The following is a 23010-nucleotide window of genomic DNA, read 5'->3' on the forward strand; positions in this document are numbered from 1 at the left end:
ATGAACTTAAGAGAAGTCTATAGCCTTGGGTTCATAGCATATGCTTGGAAAGCTTCTTTAGACTTCATTGATTGATATGAGATAATTTGATGAATTTTTAATCCTTGATACAGAAGTAGGTAACAATTTCATTGAAGCACCAAGGGCTTTAGAAATGTGTCTTAAAAAAGCAGAAAATCAAGAAAACACTCTTCCCATAGAAGAAGAATTAAAAGTTGTTCAAGAGAAAATGGGAATTACTAACATGGGAAGAGATCCAATACCAAAGGTTATGGAGGCAAAAGAAGAAATTCATTTACGAGGATCAATAAACTTATAGGAGGATAAACGACTTGTTGTAAATGAGAAAAAAAAGGTATTTTATAGACGTACACATAAAAAATGTTATTTCCTTTGAGTTAAAATTTTAATTAAGTAATTTGTCTATGTTTCCTTTTATTAAACTAGAGATAGCAGATGAGGATGGATTCCTTAGCTGAGGCGGAGGCAGTTTGTTGGGAAAGATTTTGCCCTTGGACACTACATATCAAAGATCCCTTCGAATGTGGTAATAATTTATCATTTGGCAAAGAACTTAGATGATCCACACATTCCACTAATGTCCCTAAAAGTATTTATTTGGATATGTTCTAAGGTTTTGGGGATCAAGGGCAAGGTATTTTTTATGTAATGTGGCTTATGCTAAGGCAATTCCTGATTTAAATACCTATGCTCTTGGAGAATACCAATGCTAAAAGTTTCTTTGATATAGAGGCAAGCTACCAGAGGAAGACAACCCCGAAGAGGAGAGGTTCCGCCCAAGGAAGACAATCTCGAAGATGAGGAAAAACAACTACACCAGAAACAAAAATAGGAGGAGAAGGGAAAATAGGAGAAGAAGAGGAAAAGAAGAAGATTTTTTTAAAGGAACATGAGAACTTATATTAGCAAAACTTGTACTACTTGTATTTATAAATTTTTTCTTGATTACATAGTGTGGGCTTAGGTGAGACGGCTGTCAAGAATAGATAGGTGGTGGCAAGCATATTAAAGACACTTAGCTTTTGTCTCTACTATTTTAGTTAAATCACTTTGATTAAGAAACTTAATCCACCTTATGCAGCCCTTTTTTTCATTTTTGGCCCTAATGTACCACAAAGAACAACATCTCAAGTGGGTTAACATGCGCACATGCATCAAAGGTGTCATATAATTACAAGCATGGTAACTACAGAAGAGCTTGAGAAAGAACCAAGGAAACTCACAAAAATAGGAGGAGAAGGGAAAATAGGAGAAGAAGAGGAAAAGAAGAAGATTTTTTTAAAGGAACATGAGAACTTATATTAGCAAAACTTGTACTACTTGTATTTATAAATTTTTTCTTGATTACATAGTGTGGGCTTAGGTGAGACGGCTGTCAAGAATAGATAGGTGGTGGCAAGCATATTAAAGACACTTAGCTTTTGTCTCTACTATTTTAGTTAAATCACTTTGATTAAGAAACTTAATCCACCTTATGCAGCCCTTTTTTTCATTTTTGGCCCTAATGTACCACAAAGAACAACATCTCAAGTGGGTTAACATGCGCACATGCATCAAAGGTGTCATATAATTACAAGCATGGTAACTACAGAAGAGCTTGAGAAAGAACCAAGGAAACTCACAATAATTAAAGCAACAAATCTCATACATCAAGTTCAATACAAAGAAAGGAAGACTCTCTCAACGTGTATCTCGGATCTATGTTTAGTGCACATTTGTAAAGGCCCCCATTATGAGGAGAAGCCATTGGTGCACATGTCTTTGCTGGGAACCTTGGCTTAAACACTGATGGGGTCGTTATTGTTGCGACCATTGATGGTTACGAGATGGTTAGGGGTGAAACCATTAGCTGAGCCCAGGAAAAGGCCTCGGCTAGAATATTCCCTGTGATACTTAAGTTCATTATTAGTGGAGGTGGACGATTCATGGTGGGGTGTGACTGTGTCCATAATACAGTGTAACCAACTACATTATATACGTGCCTGCTACACCACCTACATCACTATATATGGACATAGTGATCACAAGCTAAGGTATCCAGTGCTTGTGAGTATCCACACCCTTTACACTTAGTACTTCCTCCATTTAGAGTCTATCTAGATCACCATCTAAGCTCTACGTGAGAGCGCACGGGTGGACAGCACCATCACATTGTACCTATCTCTGAATTTTTAAATCCTCTATTATTGCATTGTCTATTGCACTTTTTTTGCTATCTATCTTTCTACTATGCTATATTCTTATATGGTATCAGAGTTTAAGTGCTTTTAGTAAAAATAGTACATAAAGTCTAGTGTTTCTTTGCATAGAATACTACCTGAGTGATGGCTTCCACCTCTGTTGTTGTTGTGCACTAGTCCTGTACATTCGTCTAACAACCTTCATAGAAGGCAAGCTTGATGGGAAAAACTACTCTCTGGAAATTCAAAATCAACGCCATTCCAGACTCATGAGCTTCTAGAAACTGTTATGGGAATGGATGCAGAACTAATGGGAACTCCTACCCCAATAACAACACGAACACACTTTTACTAGATGCTACACTTCTTCGGGCATGGAAGAGATGTAATGCTGATGCACTTTGTGCCATCGTCACTAGCGTAATAAGTGATTATGTTCTTACTCTAATTCAACACACAACTAAGACATTGGAGGCCTAGACCATAATATCGAGGAGTCGATATGAGTCCTAGAATCAGACCAAGATTAAGAACCTAGAGAATCAGCTTGTCACCATTGAGAAGTTTGCTGAAGGAGAAGCTATTGAAGCATTTATTATGCAGATCAAAAATCTACGGGATCAAATGGCTGCTATGGGGATTACAAAGACCAGTGAGAAACTAGCTTGAAGGTGCATCTGAAAACTTCCACAAAAGTATGACGGCTTCGTTAAACACTCAGGTTAGAGTTTCACCTATATCATTTGAAGAATTTAGTGCTAATGATTACTACGTAAGGAGGAGATACGACTGAAGACCCACGATGAGAGTGATGCTGCATTTTCGACCAATGCTAAAGGCAAAGGCGTGGAATCTTCTAATGAAAAGAAGAAGTTTCAAGGGAGATACTATTATTGTCAAAAAGGGTCACACTATCAAAAGACTGTAGAAAGAAGCACGCTAACAAGAAGAATGGCACCTTGAAGTTTTCATGGAAGGAAAAGGAGTTAGTTAACAATACCAAGACCAAGCTTGAACTTTGGGTTGCCATTGAAGAGGTATACTCACATTCTCATGCTCCAATTATTAATTATTCATGGATTTTGGTTCATGGATTATCCCAACACATGACCCAGTGGTAACTCGCTCGTATAGTTCTTGGAAGCCTCTATAAAAACCCATTAGTGTTGTTGTTGGGAATAATGTTGAATGTCTAGCTGTTAACCCATGGTGGCGGACATTGCGACGTACTATATTTTACGTCATTAATTTAAATATTCTGAGTCATGGGCCGGGCTTGTCGGCACCATATGTTAAGGATGAAGGGATTGGGTGATCGCCGATGAGAGGCGCACCTTGAATGTCAGTAGGATAAGGGTTAGGATCGGCCGGCCATGTATGGGCGCCCGAGTGTGAACGGCCAAGTCACCTATAAGAGTCAAATGTAACCCTAAAATCCTCATTCTCATGTGTTGTGAATACAAGAGTGTTCTTGCCTTATCTCCTTGGTTTCCTTCTCCTGCGTGTGTGTGAGAGAGAGAGAGAGTGAGAGAGCGATCGAGCGCACTGTGTAGCGGCACGGCGGCGACGGTGGCGAGGCGGTAGAGCGGCGACAGCGGCTCCTCCTTCACGGCTACGACGCGGGAATCCTTCAAGGCGGCAGTTGAGCGGTGAGTGACACACCCTTTGGCATTCTGTTTGAGCTTCCTTCCCTGGTTGTATGCTTGTAGCCATCCGTGGCTTGCATACGGTGTCCAGCTACGACCTGTGCGGCAAAAGCGCACATTTTTGGCGCCGCTGCCGGGGAGTTGCCCTGCACCAAGCTCCAGTTTGCAGCTCGGCTGCTGCGTGAAGTTTAATATACACTGTAGGAAAGGCATCTGTGTTGCTGTTGAGGTGTTTCTGTGGTTTTCAATCTCTGTTTCTGCAATTTGTCTTCTGTATTCCTGTTTCTTTTATTATTTTTCCGCTCCGCGTGTGGGCGTACATTCTGTTATCTGGTTTTCTGCACGTGAGGGGGATTTCTGAATCCCCGAGCTGTGCTGTGTGCGAACTGCGCCGCGGCCAAGGCTGAACCCTAAAGGAACCCTAGAAAACTTATCTTTTAAAAAAAACAGAAAATAAAAATTTAAAAAAAATATAAAAAACAAAAAATTAAATTTTAAAGAAAGAACCAAACGTGTGGAGAGGAAAGATTTTCTAATTGGAGAAAAAAATTTTGAAAAGAAAGAACCCCAATTGACCCACGACCCCGGCCCCGGCCTCGGTCTCGGCCTTTTGATATATATATATAGGAGAGTGAGCCTCCATAGCTTTCTTTCAAGTGAGAGCTTATGGGAAGTTGTGCCCTATATGTAGCCCACTCCCCAAGGAGTAAAGTGAGCATGTGGGATAAAGCCCTCACCCTTTCCTCCACAAGCAAATAGGCTTTTGACTGTTTTGAGGACCACAGGAGCTCTAGATAGGCGAACACGGTGCTGTAAAGCACACTAGGACCCTTTAAACGATACGCTCGTTTCGAGCTATCACACGCCCTAGTCCAGGTTCGACCATAAGTAAGGGGGTCAAAAACGGGTTAAAAACAATCTAAAGACAAGTAAAAACGGGGTGCGAAACACCTAAGAAACCACTTGTGTGAGTTTCAAGGGTAGTTACCAACGCACATAGGGTACCCACGTCACATGCATCTACGTTCTGGTCGGGTGCTAGAGCCTGAACCACTAGAAAGCGTTTCAGTCTACGCAGGCTCACACCATCCCTCCATGTTGGCATCTTGGCCTTCGGCTGGAACCCAAGGGAGTGCAACCCAAGATCCACGAATAATGGATAGTGACTCATCCTCTGACTCAGAAGCCATGGAAGGACACCCTACCAAGAACCCTGAGGAGACAAGCCAAAACATGCCAGGTTGGGCCCCACAACCTGGATCTAGCATGTTTAGTCGTCTAATAGAGACCTTTAGTAGAGCTACACGCTCTGAACATGCGACAAGCGAAGTAAATGATGAGGAAGGAGGGGTAGTAGATTCGCCATTCACATCTTATGTAGACCCTACCCTCCAAAAGAGTGTCCATGTGGATATTCTACCCACTTCGTTTAATGAGGGCCCTACTGAGCTACCACATTCCGATGCTCTTCCTAAAGTAGAGGTCCCTAGAAGCCAATCCATAAGAAGTGACATTGCGTCCACTTCAAGAGAACCGTTTGGCACACCAAGTCTAGATGGGATATTTCTCAATGAAAATTGGGAATATGATCTACACACAGAGACTCTAACTGACCTATACACAGGTTACACATACCATGTAGGTTGGTTAGAAGTCCTACGATCTACATCTAGCGCCACTAATCTAGAGGAGCAACAACACATGATATGTGAGGTGATTCATAGAATTATCCAAATTGAGAGGCAAAATAGGGGAGTGAACTTAGGTTCCACTGGCCCTATGAGATTTTTGGATACAGGCAAGGCCAAACAACCAACCCTATCACAATTGGAGACTCCCTCGGTGAGTCCCATAGACCCTTCATATGTTGTTTCGCCTGGAGTCTCAATGCAGGTTGAGCCCACGAGTAGTAACTTTAGCTTTCCAACCTTGGCTCAACTTTCCATTAGGGAATCCGCAATGCCTACCCCAATGATGAGCATAGCAGGAAATGCACCTGTTACCGCTGTAGTTAGTACGACACCGCTACCTAGTGGAACAGTACCTACAACAGTGCGTGCCAGTGCCTATCAACCATATGTACCTATCGCTACTCATGCTCATGTAGCTCCTACGCCTCTTAGTATGCCAATGGCGTATGCTCCACGACCACCTTATCATAACCATTATCCAAGGGGAGCTAGGCCTAGTCACATATCATATCCTACGTCATTTGCCAACATACTCAGACCAACGCCAACTCCTATCAGCTAGGCTATCCCAGAAGTGCCTTCGCCAGCTATGCCTACTCACCTAGGTGAACTCGCAGTGTTTGCTCAGACGATCGGACGATCTATTGCGGAAAACATGCGGGGTATGCCTGAGAGAGAACCTAGAAGCAAGGCAGTACAAGTGGCTAAGCTCACTCAAAACTTCAGTGGTGGTAACGAGGATGTTAGGAAGCACATTGAAGTCTTTGAACAGGTGTGTGATTCCTTGGAAGAGCACAATGAGTTGCATAAGTGTAAAGCCTTAGGCTTAACCTTGAGTGGGAAGGCCGGAGATTGGTATCGAACCTTAAGGGTTGAAGAGCGCACTCACTACCCCACTCTCAAGAGATTGTTCTTGAAAGAATACATACGTGAGGGTGTGCTTTGGGGAGTAGCATCTCAACTCCAAAAAGCTGAACGTGAGGAAGGGGAGTCAGTGAGAGACTTTATAAGTCGATTGAAGCATCTAAATTCTCGCTGCACTCCCGATGAGCGCTTCAATAATAACCAACTGCTCGATAGATTCATCCGAGGATTGCGCCACGAGGACATTTACAATGGCCTAGTCATTAGAGGTCTTACAACGTGGGAAGCAGTCACTGCCAATGCAATCCAGTTAGAAGACAACTTGATGATTGCAGGTAAAAAGGTGTCTTCAGAAACAAAATCCGTTAGTTCGCAAGTATCTGGGCACGAGCCAATGACGGTGAAACCTATTGCCAAGGAGCCCAAGATATCTGAAATGTCTGTGACCGACCTTACTAAGGCTCTCCAAGAATACTTTAGGGGTAATCGAGCTCCTCAGAATAGCCATATGTACCCAAGGAGAGAGCAACAATGGTGTTCGGTGTGCTTAGGACCACATAGCACGAGTGAATGTCCCACATTCAGAGTTAAATTCAATGGGAATTGCAATGCATGTGGTAAGTACGGCCATCAATCTAAGGATTGCCTAGTACTTAAGCGAATGTTGGCAAACCAGGCACCACTAGCTTGGTCAAATACACCTCAAGTACCCACGCTAATGCCTGCACAACCTATCGAGCAACCGTCACAGCACATAGTTCCAAGAAATCCAAATGTAGTCCAGTCTGTGCCGTTACCACCGCCAGTGCTAGGACCACAACCTCCACATCCAAGGATTACCCCAATAAACGAGATGGGTTGTGAGTGACATAGTGCATGTGGGGATTATGAAGAGGAGATAGACCTCACTGCTCCATACGGGATTGATACGTTTGAAATGATTCCCCAGTACTACATGGAGGATCATTTCGGGCAAGTCAAGCCTGTATATCAAGCGGCTGCTCTTGCCACAAGAGGGCAAAACCTTAATACCATGGCAAGGAGACCACCTCTTCAATGCTATGAGTGTGGTGGACCGCATCGTGTAGCAGAGTGCCCTAATAGGCTACAGAAGATCGCTACTCATATGCAACCAAATCAAGGGAGCACATCAAGAATGCCGGTACTTACATGTAATCGCTGTGGCATAGATCATTTGATCGCTCAATGTCCACATAATCCTAATGCACCCAAGATTACACCATTGAATTTGGTTGAGGTCACCAACCAAGCACGAGGAACCACACCCGTTGTACCCGCGAATGTAGTTACTGTTGAAAGAACGGTAGAGGAGGAGGAGAGACACACACAGGAGCAAACCCTAATGTATATTTCAAACCCTAACCATAGAGGGAAGCCATGTCCACTCTCACACACAGCATAATGCACTACTCCATAATCCACACACTCACAATGAGTTGTATCCACACTCTACTAACCCTAGCTAATGTCCACACACTATGACCAGCTGGACACGCGGTCATTTATGTCTCACACATGTTCCTACCTAATCTGCCAGCACATAGCATAGCTGGCTCACACTAACATCGAGCTTGAATATCTCAACAGCCCCTCTCAAGCTCATGATGTACTGCCGATGAAGATGTAGATGAGCTTGGGATATCAAGACTCTCAACACTCCCCCTCAAGCTCATCCCATGTACTCCCAACATAGTCCGGAAGTACTCGAACTTCTCCCTGCTAAGTGGCTTCGTGAAGATATCAGCCACCTGCTCATCAGTCTTCACATAGTGAAGATCAACTGTACCATCCAGCACCTTTTCTCTGACAAAGTGATAATGGACCTCTATGTGTTTGGTCCTCGCATGAAACACTGGATTCTTTGCCAGCTGTATACTGCTCATGTTGTCACAATGTATGACAACTTTCCCATCAAGAGGCTCACATAAATCTGCCAAGAGACTCTTTAACCAAACAGCCTCACAAGTAGCGATGGCTGCACCCCTGTACTCAGCCTCTGTACTGGATAAAGCAACTGTAGGTTGCTTTTTGCTACTCCAACTCACCACAGCACTTCCAAGTGTAAAAGCATATCCACTAGTAGACCTCCTGTCATATGCGCTACCTGCCCAATCAGCATCTGTGTAGCCATGTATGTCCAAGCTTTTACCACTCTCATAAAATAGACCATAATGTGCTGTGGTCTTCACATATCTCATGATGCGTCTCACTGCATCCAAATGTGGCTTCCTGGGGCTCTGCATAAATTGACTGACTAGCCCCACTGCATAACTCAAATCTGGGCGTGTGATAGTCATGTATATGAGACTACCAACCATCTTCCTGTACATGGAAGGATCATCCAATTCCTCGCCATAATCAGCCCGCAACTTCATATTTTGCTCCAATGGCGTACTCATAGGTTTACATCCTGTTATGCCATACTTTGCCAACATATCCAAGGCATATTGACGCTGTACTAACCAAGTACCTGCATGATCTTTCACCACTTCAATGCCAAGGAAATATCTCAACTCACCAAGATCTTTCATATCAAATTTCCCACTTAAAGCTTGCTTGACATGCATCACATCTGCACCATGATCACCTGTAATAATCAAGTCATCCACATAGATGACTAGTAACACAATCCCATGCTGTGTCTTCTTCACATACAGTGAAGAATCTGCTGTAGAAATCTGGAAACCAAGTGAGATAAGATATCTGCTCATCTTATCACTCCAGGCACGTGGTGCTTGCTTTAGACCATACAATGCCTTTTTCAACCTGCATACGTGAGTAGGATATCTAGGGTGTACATACCCTTCTGGCTGTGCCATGTATACTTCCTCTTGTAGATCTCCATTAAGAAATGCATTCTTTACATCCATCTGATGCATTTCCCAGCCATTAGCTGCAGCCATAGCAATGACTGCTCTCACTGTGCCCATCTTAGCCACTGGGCTAAACGTCTCATCATAATCCAATCCATGAGTCTGTGCATATCCCTTTGCTACCAATCTTGCCTTATGTCTTTCAATAGAACCATCAGATTTGCACTTCACTTTGTAGACCCATTTACATCCAATAACATTCTTGTCCTTTGGTAGGGCAACCAAATCCCATGTATCATTATGGACCAATGCATCCATCTCTATGTCCATTGCTTTCTCCCATACATGCTCTCCAATAGCCTCTGTGTAGCATGTAGGTTCCACATGCTTTACCATAGATGTCATGTATGCATAGTGCATAGCAAAATCTCTGTATGTCAACCTGTCAACAGGATATCTGACCCTCTGGGATCTTCGCAATGCATGCGGGTCACTCTGTACACCTGTGACTCTAGCATGTGGTGGCACATATCTGTCCTGCCTCGCACCAGGTGTGCGTAAAACAGGTATGCCAAGCTCCTCATCCAAACTTTCAGAACTGGATGACTCATATCCTGTGATTCCAATCCCTTCAACTTTCTTTTTGCCTTTGTCCAAAGCACTACTCCCAGTGCTTACACTCTCATGCCTCAGACGTCCTGACCATGGACGAACACTGCTACTCTCAGCTTCTGCTGCTGGCCCAGACATAGTAGTAGAACTTGAACTTGCTTGTGATGGCAAGTTCACATGTACATCAGCCTCAAGTGTCTCAATAACACCCTCATCTTTTGCCTTATACCAACTAGCAAGCTCATCAAACACCACATCACGTGAGATGACCACTTGTCTAGTTTGTGGATTATAACACTTGTAGGCCTTTCGATCCTGTGCATATCCCACAAATACACATTTCTCAGCTTTAGGATCCAACTTCCTTCTTCTTTCATCAGGCACATGAACATATGCTACACATCCAAAAACTTTCAAATGTCCAATATCTGGCCTGTAACCTGTGAGCCGCATCTCAGGCGTGCTTCCATGAATGGCTGCTGTAGGTGTTTTGTTCAATATGTATACTGCAGTAGCACAAGCTTCTGCCCAATAATAATCTGGCATGCTCTTTTCATTAAGCATTGCCCTTGCCACTTCACATATAACTCTGTTCTTTCTCTCAGCCACACCATTTTGCTGAGGTGTATACCTGCATGTCAACTGTCTTCTTATACCATGCTTCCTCAGAAAATGCTCAAAAGCCTTTGAGGTGTATTCACCACCTCCATCTGTCCTTAGACATTTAATCCAACAGCCATACTGCTTTTCTGCAAAAGCTTTGAAATCCATGAATTTTTCCAATACTTCACTCTTCTCCCTGAGAAAATATATCCATGTCATCCTGCTAAAGTCATCAATGAATGTAACATAGTATAAGCTGCCTTTGATAGACGGGTTTTGTGCAGGACCCCATACATCACTGTGCACGATCTCAAGTGGCCTGTTACTTATATTTCCTTCTCTAGGAAATCTCAATCTTGCCTGCTTCCCAAACTGACAGGCTTCACAAACATGCATATGTCCATCATATTTGAACCTAGGCAATCCATTCACAATGCCTCTTGTTTGCATGTTCTTTAATCTCTGTATATTTACATGGCCAATCCTCTTGTGCCACATATCAATATCCTGTACCACATTCCTGCTCTTTGAGAACATGGCTGATTTTAGCTCAGGAATTCCAGCATCCAGCTTAAACAGTCTTCCTTCTTTCTTGCCTTTAGCAATCACTCTACATCCATGTTTAAAGTCTTCAACAAAGCATCCATGCTCGTTGAATCTAACCTGTAATCCCTGTTCCACCATTTGACCAACTGAGGCCAAGCTTTTAGTGATTGAAGGCACATACAGCACATCTGACATAGACTTTGTCTGACCATTATGCATGACCAATGGTACACTTCCAACATGTGTAATGACATGCTGGGTATCATCACCTGTTTCCACATAACCTTTGACATCCATTGGCTTCATGTGCTCAAACCATTCACCATGGCATGTCATATGATTTGATGCTCCTGAGTCCATATACCATGTATCATCATTCTCAGCATTTGTTGTCATAGAACCCACAACATGCTTCATGGCAAACAAATGATTTGCAGCTCCATCATTGCTACTTGATGCATAGTTGCCACCATGTTGTGCATAGTTTCCACCATAATGACCACCACGCTGTGCTCTTCCCCCTCTCAAATCATTCTGTTTGCGAAAGCAATCTCTCGCCATATGACCATATTTGCCACAATAATGGCATTCCACATCTTGCATAGAATTTTGTTGGCCTTGCCAACGTCCTCGACCACGGGGGGTACCTCTGCCTCGCTGAGGTGCATAACCACGACCACCTCGAGCACCATAAGAAGGCTGAAAATTTTGTTGTAGAGGTCTATCCTGCCATCCACGACCATTACCACCACGTCCACGTGATGCAAATCTCCCCCTGCCTCTAAAACCTCTCTGCGAGTAAAATGCTTGATTTCTGCCATCATCATGGCTAGTAGATGCATCCAGAAATGAATCACTGAGCTTGATTTCCTCAACCAACAAGAGGGAAACCAACTCATCGAAGTCGGGTAGACCTGTACTCCTCACTGAGATAGATGTATCAAAGGATTTGTATTCCTTGCCAAGACCACGCAAGGTAATATCCACCAAATCATCATCAGGCATGGGGGCATTTATTGTGGCCAATGCATCTGCAAACTTCTTGATTTCTTGCACATAATCATGTATGCTCCTTTTATTCCTTTTCACATTGTGTATCTGCTGTCGCAATTGAGACTTGCGAGCACTCGTATCTGTATCAAACATTTTGACCAAAGTATCCCATGCATCTTTGGGATTCTCAGCATCCTGAATGTGTATGAGCATAGCATCAGATATACATATAGACAAATAATGCAGCACTTTGAATGCTCTCTCTGACCACTGCTTATGAGCAATAAGCTGCTGCTGTGTAGGTTGCCGAGGTAGCTCAGGCTCTGGCTCAGCACCTGTAATGAGATTCCAGAATCCTTTCCCTTTCAAGAAACTCTTTATCCTGTACTTCCATGCCTGGAAGTTCTTCCTATCCAGCTTCTCACCAACAATCTGAACTGGATTGTCAGACATGTTCGCTCAATGCATACACCTTCCGCACACTTCAAATCTGTAAGTGAGCCTTCCTCAGCTCAACCACACTCCAGTGAATGTTTCAGATACTCCAAGATAGCCAACAAACTCCAAATTTGATGTAGAAAATCAACCTGTAATCATCTGAGATGAACTGACTCACGCAGTGCGGAATACCCTGAACTGACACGCCTTCCAAGGCTCCAAATCGCAATGTAATGGTGCAATCAAGTCTAGGCAACTTGCATTGACACCTAATGAACCTCAATGTTGAGTATCAACTCCATCTGACATGTGTAATCATCAATTTTTGAAAACCCCTTTTTCTGTTTTTGAAAAAACCAGAAAAACCAGTAATGATTTGGCTCTAATTCCTTCAATATTCCACCAAATTGAGCAACCAGGCATTCATTGGCTTAGCAATAGTGTCCTTCAACTCCATGTAAGAGGAATTTGTCCAATTGTAAAACACCAAAGATTAATTGCTCGATTAAAATGCTCTGTTTCTCTGCAACCAGTGGACAGCCTGTTTTAATCAGCTCATTCCCAGCTCAATTAAGCATCATTTGTCAAACAAATCACATAGCCCTCTTCTCCAAGATGTAAAGCATCCAATTGCTAAGAAGATTGTGGAAGATATCAAGTAACCAATGAGAAATCAAACTCCTCGTGGGCAAAAAACCAGAAAACAGCTCTGTTTTGTCTGTATGGGCTGCGCCGCCTGCATTCAGGGTCTTTGGGAGTGTTTATAATGTCCAATGATGAGCTAATTGAGTGCCCAACACACTTGGGTATGTGTGCAACCCACCAATGGTTGGATTTTTGCAAAAACCTCACTCCAAATGCTTCAAATTTGAGCTTCTTTTTCACTGTTTTGTGAGAGCTCAAAAACCAGAGTTTTCCACTCAATTAAATGCATGTAAATTGCTCCAAATTCACAGTAGGGCTTGCATAGAAGTTGCCAATACATCCCTCATTGTCAGATACATGTTTGCTTTGCCAGAATCACACATATTTCCACCATACATCAATGTTCCCCAAGCTTTAATGGAAAGCTTCAAAAACCAGAATTTTGGCTTGCTTTGATTTGCTCTAAAATGCTTTGCTTTTGCCTGTTTCACCTGCAATCCGCTCAAGGATGTTTAGAAGACCTTACCCGGTAGGCCAAGCTCTCAGATCTGATAGTATTTGGTGTGCTCCAAGCTTCACAGCTCCAATGGCAGCTTCACAGCTTCTTTTCACAGCTTCTTCTTCTCCCTCTTCACTCACTCACTCATAAACCCTAATAAACAGCACAAGGCTCTGATACCATGTTGAAAGAACGGTAGAGGAGGAGGAGAGACACACACAGGAGCAAACCCTAATGTATATTTCAAACCCTAACCATAGAGGGAAGCCATGTCCACTCTCACACACAGCATAATGCACTACTCCATAATCCACACACTCACAATGAGTTGTATCCACACTCTACTAACCCTAGCTAATGTCCACACACTATGACCAGCTGGACACGCGGTCATTTATGTCTCACACATGTTCCTACCTAATCTGCCAGCACATAGCATAGCTGGCTCACACTAACATCGAGCTTGAATATCTCAACAGTTACACGGTCAATGCTTCAAAATCAAAACTACATTCTTGAAGAGAGGGATACTGCATCAATCGCTCAGGCAAAGAAAAAGAAAACACGACGAAAGAGATCGCTTAATGCCAGGAGCTCCAAGCCCAGTTCAAAGACTAACATAGGGACAGGAGACGACCCCGTGTATATGAATGATCCTGAAGATGATTCTGATTCAATAGAAACCATGGGGACCAAAGCCACTACCTTAAGGGAGGAACCCACTCGAGAGCTCAATGAAGGAGAATCAAACGAGTACATAAATAAGGGAAAACAGAAGGAAACTTCCTCGGCCCCACAACCAAGTCAGTTAATGCCCTCTCGACCACCCAAACTGACTGAGACTCCCCAAGACAAGCCACGTGGGCCAAAAACCCTCAAGAAAAAGATTGGAACTTACCCAAACCCAGTTGAGGAGATTGAACAAGTGCAACACTTAAGGGGTTTGGTGGAAGAAACACAAAGAGGACTGGAGCCAAACCCAAGAAAAATCAAAATTCCAGACACAGTGTTTCCTACGCAAGTTCAGCCTCACAGGAACCATAAACCGTTAGCTATACCTAGTATCATTCGGGAAGAAAGTGAGGATAGGATATCAGGAAGTGGGCAAACACCCTTCTTGCTGGAAAGAATGTTTAGTGAGGGAATGCCTGACCCCATCGAAGAGGAAGTGATTCCATCTTCACCAATCCCTAGTCAAGGGGCGATGTCTCGAAAAGTACCGTTGAATGTGTCTAACCTAATGGATTTCATGTCCTCTGAGATCAGAACCACGATCATATCCAAATTATACAGAGATCCTGAGCTATTCTTAGCTCTTCGGGCATTTCTCAATGGAGAACTAAAGGCGGGGCTACCACAATTTGCAAATATGGATAGACCTGACACGCTTCAAGATGAAGGGGAGCATTGGGATCTACAACCTAACTTAGATGAAGATTCGGTCGTTGAAATACCTCTGAACAAGTTGGGTCAGTACTTTGAAGGGGACGAATCTAATGCCACCCTCCCCATTACTACCAAGGGATTAACTCTAAAGGGAATCCTTGATGGTGGTGCTGGAGTGAGCATTGTGACTTAAAACTGTTGGGAATCCATGGGGAGACCTCACCTCGAGGTCACAAACATAGTGGTTAAGATGGCAAACGGAACCATAGCTAAACCTATTGGAATGTTAAGGGACCTCAAGATCAAGGTCCTGGGATACAAGGTAAAATATACCTTCATTGTAATGGATTTCTCCAAGCATCCTATGTCATATCAAATGATCTTAGGACGTCCTTTCATGAGGGAAGCACAAATGGTACATGACTGGTCGAAAAACCATGTCTACCTACAATTCCAGGACTCTGTCATTCGAGTTGATCTTGAGAATGGTCGTGCACATCCTTTAGGAAGCAAGGTTATCATTGATAATCGATCGGATACCACTATTCACTCCACCCCATTAAGGTATTGCTATACATGCAAAAAAGAGACTGATGATGGGAAAGATTCTCCTTATATGGATGTCCTCCCGGGTATGACTGAGTCGGATAACGTGGATTGGGTACACCTAGCGGCAACCATAGACACATGGGGGAATAGAGGCACAAGCTGGGTAACACTTGAGGGGCAAGATATGCCACCGTTAGTGCCAATAAACATGATAGGTGTTATGCACTTGACCCCTGATGGCGAGAAAGTGGCAAACTCCACCGACACTGAAAGTAGCGAAGAAACTGACCCGGAGCCTGATGGGGAAAATGAATCAAATATTCACCCAAAGGTGGAAGCAAGGTGCTCAAGGCCTAGGACAGTGACCTCCTGCAGTTCATCCGAAAGTGAAGATCGACCAAGTGAGTCCGAATCTGATAGAAACAAAAATCAAAAACTTGGTAAGAAGAAAACGAGACATAAGCGCCAACGCTATCGAGCTAATGTACACACTGCAATAAACAAGGAAAGATCCACTACAGAATGGCTTAGTTATGTAGGAGCCATTGATGCTCATCGGGAAGATGGCGGATAATTGGGGACAATACCTCCAAAGTGTCATGTGGTGTATTCCGCAACCTCATGACGTCGCCCAATTAGAAATCGAAGAGAAGCCAAAACTAAGTCGTACTGCAGCAAGAAGGCGGCAAAACCAAGAGTTGGCTCAACAACAAAAGGAGGCGGAATTGAAAGAAAAAAGCCTGGCACAACAAGAACCAGTAGACTTACACCCCGCACCCGAGCATTTCAAATCATTCACCACAGGGGAACGTAAAGTGGTCTACTCAAAAGCCCAACGAACGCCTACCAATGGGAGTAGCGGTGTCTACGATGGACCTGCGCGGTGGTTAAGGAGATAGATTTAGCAGATCCGGGTGAGGAGTCTAAACCAGTTTTTATTGCTCAAGACCTCACCAAGGCGGAAGAAGCTGCACTTACGAAGCTTCTTAAAGAATTCAAGGACATATTTGCTTGGACATATCATGATATGAAGGGTGTTCCACCTTCGGTGGTGCAACACACGATTCCAATGATTAGCACTGCTAAACCAGTCCAGCAACGTCCCTACCCAATGAATCCTAAGTACGCAAAGATTGTACAAGAGGAAATTGAAAAGCTGGTAAAATGTGGATTCATATACCCAATTGAGTACTCAGAATGGGTTTCTCCGATAGTCATCGTGCCAAAGAAGAATGGGAAACTCAGAGTGTGCGTTGATCTCAAAAAGGTTAATGCAGCGACCAGAAGGGATCATTACCCCTTGCCATATTCTGAACATGTGCTTGAAAGAGTGGTAGGCAAGGAGGCATATAGCTTTTTAGATGGGTACTCGGGTTACAATCAGATCACAATTGCAGTCGAGGACCAAGCTAAAACAGCATTTATCACGGAGTTTGGAGTGTTTGCCTTTCGCGTCATGGCTTTTGGCTTGACCAATGCACCTGCAACGTTCCAACGATTGATAAACACGGCCTTTAAGGAATATCTAAGGGACTTCTGTGAAGCTTTCTTAGATGATCTTTGTGTTCATTCCTCTTGGGATGAGCACTTGGTGTGTTTACGAAAAATATTTGAAAGGTGTAGATTATATCGCATCTCCTTGAATCCTTTCAAATGCCAATTCTGGGTTAAACACGGAGCTATCTTAGGGCATATAGTGTCCAAAAATGGGATTTCCATGGACGAGAGTAAAATCAAGGTCATTCTGGAATTGCCACCACCCACCAACTATAAGGGAGTCCAACGCTTTATGGGCCACGTTGGTTATTATCGAAGGTTTATTCTATTCTTCGCCGAGATAGCTCGACCATTGTATAAGCTTCTCATCGAGTTTATTTGGACCAAAGAATGTGACCGTGCCTATGAGCTATTAAAGAAGGCCTTGGCAAGTGCTCCAATCTTGAGAATGCCTAACTGGGATTTACTCTTCCATGTGCATATATTGATGCATCAAACTTTGCTATTGGGTGTGTTTTAACTCAACCTGGAGAACACAAACTAGACTACCCCATTAGCTTTGCCAGTCGCCAGTTGAACGATGCTGAGATGAACTACACCACTACGGAGCGAGAAGGGTTGGCAATGATATATGCAGTAAGGAAATTTCGTTATTACCTCCTTGCCACCAAGTTTGTTTTCTATGTAGATCATCAAGCATTGTTGTATCTGGTAAACAAACCATGCTCCACAGGAAGAATCACACAATGGCTATTGATTCTTCTTGAGTTTGATTTCACTGTTGTTGTGAGACCTGGCAAGAAACATGTTATGGCTGATCATTTATCTCGCATACCTAATGGTGAGGCTCCTACGGGGGTTGATGATGACTTACCAGACACTTCCCTGTTCATGGTGGAGACAATGCCTGAATGGAGTGAGAAGATTGTTAACTTTTTGGTTAATGGCTTTCCACCCAAGGAGCTTCGTAAAGATCTAGCTCGAAAGCTAATCAAAGAATGCGAACCCTATTGCCTGATAGCCGGGACTCTTTATAAAAGAGGAAAGGATGACGTTCTTAGGCGTTGTGCCCGAGAGGATGAGTATCTATACATTTTACAAGAGGCACATATGGGCGTAGCCGGTGGTCACTTCTCAGGAGACTTAACTGCGCGAAAGATCTTACAATCAGGGTATTGGTGGCCCACTATGTTCCAAGATGCATCACTCTTTGTGAAGGGTTGCGATGAATGCCAACGATATAAGAAACCCCAGAGGAAAGATCAGATGCCCCTACATCCGATCAAAGTAAACCAACCATTTGAAAAGTGGGGTTTAGACTTTGTAGGTCCAATTAGTCCAGCGGCCCGAAACACACAATCTCGCTATATTATTGTGGCCACTGACTATATGACCAAATGGGCTGAAGCGAAAGCGACACGTAAGGCGGATGCGAGGACAACAGCCAAGTTCCTCTTTGAAAATATAATCACACGATTCGGTTGTCCTTTTGAACTTGTGAGTGACAATGGTACGCATTTTATAAATGAAGTGATTAAGGAGCTCACAACAAATTTCATGATATCCCATCATAAATCTACTCCTTATCCGCAAGCGAATGGCCAAGCCGAGAGTACCAACAAGACTTTAATCTCTATTTTGACAAAGACAGTGGAAGCTCATCGCACGGATTGGGATCTAAAGCTTACGACAGCTTTATGGGCCTATCGTACTGCGTACAAAGTGGCTATTAATAATTGCACACCATTCAAAATGGTATATGGCCAAGAAGCAGTCATGCCGTGGGAATTTGTCATTCCTAGTCTTCGTGTTGCTACTCAAGAGGGTCCTTAGCAGAGCGTCTGTATATCCTTGAGCGACTAAACGAAGAAAGACAATTGGCTGTATACAATGCCCTTGTGGAGAAGGATAGGAGGAAAAAATGGTTTGATCGCCATCTAAAGGACAAGGACATCAAGGTTGGGGATAAAGTCCTGATGTATGGAGTGCGAAACGAAAAGAAGAAGCTCAAATATGCTGGTAAGGGACCATATAGAGTATGTGAAATTACCCCGCAAGGTACCATTAGAGTGGAGACTCTCGACGGAGTTGAAACCATTGGATTCCTTAATGGGAGTAAATTCAAAAGATACTATGACCCCCTGGGCCAGGAGGAGTTACATGCAATCCATCAAAAGAAGGCAGCTAAAGAACAAGCTGAGCTTAAAAAGATACAAGCGAGAGTCGAAGCCAAAGAACGTCAACAGCGTACTAGGAGACAACGAGAAGCCAACTTGGGAATTACGCAAGTATTTTTCGAGGAAGCAGAGGAGGATTCACTGGAATCTGACCCACCTCTAAGATACCCAATTGAGTTACAGAGTCCTTACGGAGAGGTGCTGTATAATGCATTATTGGATACAGGAGCTCAACATAATTTGCTATCATATGGCGTGTGGTGTCAACTGGGAAAACCACCTTTATCCAAGAGTTCTATCCAAGTTCAAGGAATCAACAAGAAGAAAACCCCTGTCTTAGGAATTCTGCACACTCCGGTTGCTTATGACAAGGGAACCATAATTCAAAGCTTTTTGGTTATGCTTGCTGGTACCATGGAAGGGACTGTAATCTTAGGGCGCAAATGGATGATGGCCACCAAGTGCAATATCGATTGGGCAACCAAACAAGTCACAACGCAAGAACCAACACTAGGTCTGACCGCTCAAAATCCCGCACCTAAGTCATCCACTCAAATATTAGATAATGAAAAATCACAAAGTCCAGTGGCAAAACCATCTTCGATTGTTGGCCACCCCTCTAACGCTTCAACGCCAAGAGTGGAAACAGGCAAGGTGGTCCCTAAAGATTCGCTTACTATGCCAAAGAGTACATACAAATGGGTCCCTAAAGGTTCGTTAACAGCTACTTCCCCTGCTCAATCTCGTTCAGCCACCAAGAAGCCTCGTAAAAGGAAAGCAGCTACCCACCCGAGAAAGGGCAATGTAACATCGCGATGGATCCCTAAAAAATTATTAGTAGCCCAAGGGTACTACGAGGGAAATGACCAGATTTGGGTCCCTAAACATAAGCTGAATCCCTCTACATCACCTGTAAAACCTTGCAAACCAATTGTTGCCACCCCAACGATAATTCAAGATCGTGGTAAGGGAAAGGTAATAGAGTGCTCTGCACCACTTCTTCCAGAGTTAGTTTGGATTCCCAAACGATATCGATCATTACCACCTAGCTCAGGAAGGGGGGAGCCACATGAAGCTTCTAGCTCCTCATGCCAGGCACACACTCATATAGAAGTTTCTACATGCTCTACACCTACTCTTGTCAACACCCAACAAAAAACCGATGAGTCTACGTCTCCCCTTGTAATAGTATCGTCGGAAACCATTTCCTCCATTCGTCAATGGGAGCGTACACTACCATCTCTGCAATTGGATGTGGCCACAAGGGTCATAAAAAGCTATCTACCCACATCACAACCTATGACCCGCTGGACAAATTGGTTCCAAGAGGCTGCAACATCATTGCAAATAATATGATCTACCCAAGGAAAGGGGGAGCATGTACTCACGCTCGAAATTCTATTGCTTTCTCCTTAACCTTCTCCCCTGACCATGTAATTGCCAAATTCAAGGGGATGTATATATATAGCTTCATACATAGAAAAGAAAAGAGAAAAACAAAAATAGTAAAAAGAGCAAGAGCACAAAAACAAGAGAAATATCCGTATACAATCAAGAACTAGATTGTCCTGTCATAAACCTACTGATGCTATATCTGTGTTTGTAGATATGGCAGATGCCCGATCATCATACACTTCATCCACTCCTACCTTTGGTGAGAGGTATCATCTATACCTTTCTCAGATATTCCACATGTGCTATCCTGTAATTGAAACTGAATGGGATCATATAGATGTACTAGCCAGAGAAGAAAATGTTGAGGAATTAGAATGGCTAATTCGCCTATTGACCATGACTGACCCCTACTCCGTAGAGGACATATCCCCGATAGCCCAATGCTTTCCTTTTCCACAAGATGACTATCCTCGCATGGTTACATTTTTGATGAGTTTATGTGGATGGGAAAATGAAAAGGAAATATCTGACAATGATGAATGGACGGATGAAACTCATGGCACTACTGAGGTTGACTTTATTTGTTTGGATGATGCGGATAGAGGCTTAGCCTTAGGGCTAGAGCCAGGACTCTACAACATCCTCTTACCGTATCCTCAGTAGTAGTGTGGTGACTGGTAGGTAGGTTAGCGTTTTCAAGTTTTTTCTAGTTTAGATTCCTTAAACAAGTCTTGAAATTTTCACACTGATGTGCCTCTCGAGGTATAGTGCTTGTTAGTTGATTGTACAGGTTAAAAAGTTTGAGGTGGGTTCGCTTTCAAGTCTTGAGACTGCCGCAACGTTCATCAAAATATATCTACATCAAATTGCAAGCTGTCTCGTCAAATCAAGGAGATCTCCAATTACAGGTGTAATTCTTCCATACCCACTCTCTTTCGTTTTTACTGTTCAATCAATTGCATAAACTATAATGCATGACCACATGAAAATTGTCAATGTACTACTTAGTTTTTGAAGTTGCTTGCATGCTAGTGTAAATCATTAATGAGCTTAACTTTATTGGAAATATTCCTAGGCAGCATGATGTCTTTAGTTAACCTTGGAATACGATTGTCTTAAGTCTAGGGTCAAACCATCTTAATGTTTGACACCTGGCCATGTGTGTGTTGACCTCTAGGACATAGCTATTACCCCTTTGTCGAAAGGATGCAAGACAAATTATAGTTCAGGAGCAAAGATCAAAAGAAATAGATTTTAAAAAAAAAGCCTACAATAAATGGCAATACAAGTCTATGATGTGCTTTAATGTTGGCCTATCGCCTTATTGATACTTGGTAGGCGAGGAGTATTCTACTCCAGACCGATGCCTTGGTTGGTAGGGGGTAGCCTTGCCTAAAGTGAGCTAATAGATTCCTGGATAATGCCTTGTGTTAAACATGGTACCAGGATCGATGTTAGTTTTGCCTTAGGAAGGTCGCCATTGTGTGTAAAAATTGTCACGTGCATATAAAAAAAATAAAGGCAAAAGACTCCTGTAACTCTGATGTTTCTTGTGTCCCTAGACGTGTGGTATTAACTTGTTCTTAGAGTAGACACAGTGTGGTCATCTGTTTATTTATTAAGCTTGGTTATTTTCCTTGACTTAGGCTAGTTATAAACCTTGATTAACTTTTGACACCTTGCTAACTCTTGAATTCCTTTCAATAATTTTAAACTCCTATTAATTTGCTACACTAGCTCACTCATGTGACCCTTAAACTAAGTTCTCATAGCAACATCCATTGTGGTCTCACATGCTTGAATTTATACACTTTATATCTTTTGAATTCCAGCATACCTTCACTCTACTTCCCTGTTTTGCAGACGGTCTACCACAACAACCCTCTCGAGCTTACCATACCATAGCTTCCGAGGACGGAATCTACATCAGGAAGGGGGGCATGTTAACCCATGGCGGACATTGCGACGTACTATATTTTACGTCATTAATTTAAATATTCTGAGTCATGGGCCGAGCTTGTCGGCACCATATGTTAAGGATGAAGGGATTGGGTGATCGCCGATGAGAGGCGCACCTTGAATGTCAGTAGGATAAGGGTTAGGATCGGCCAGCCATGTATGGGCGCCCAAGTGTGAACGGCCAAGTCACCTATAAGAGTCAAATGTAACCCTAAAATCCTCATTCTCATGTGTTGTGAATACAAGAGTGCTCTTGCCTTATCTCCTTGGTTTCCTTCTCCTGCGTGTGAGAGAGAGAGAGAGAGAGAGTGAGAGAGCGATCGAGCGCACTGTGTAGCGGCATGGCGGCGGCGGCGGCGAGGCGGTAGAGCGGCGACGGCGGCTCCTCCTTCACGGCTACGACGCGGGAATCCTTCAAGGCGGCAGTTGAGCGGTGAGTGACACACCCTTTGGCATTCTGTTTGAGCTTCCTTCC

This window comes from Cibotium barometz, chromosome 40, assembly GCF_041138505.1.
Source record: "Cibotium barometz isolate CiBa-2024 chromosome 40, ASM4113850v1, whole genome shotgun sequence".
Classification (NCBI taxonomy): Eukaryota; Viridiplantae; Streptophyta; class Polypodiopsida; order Cyatheales; family Cibotiaceae; genus Cibotium; species Cibotium barometz.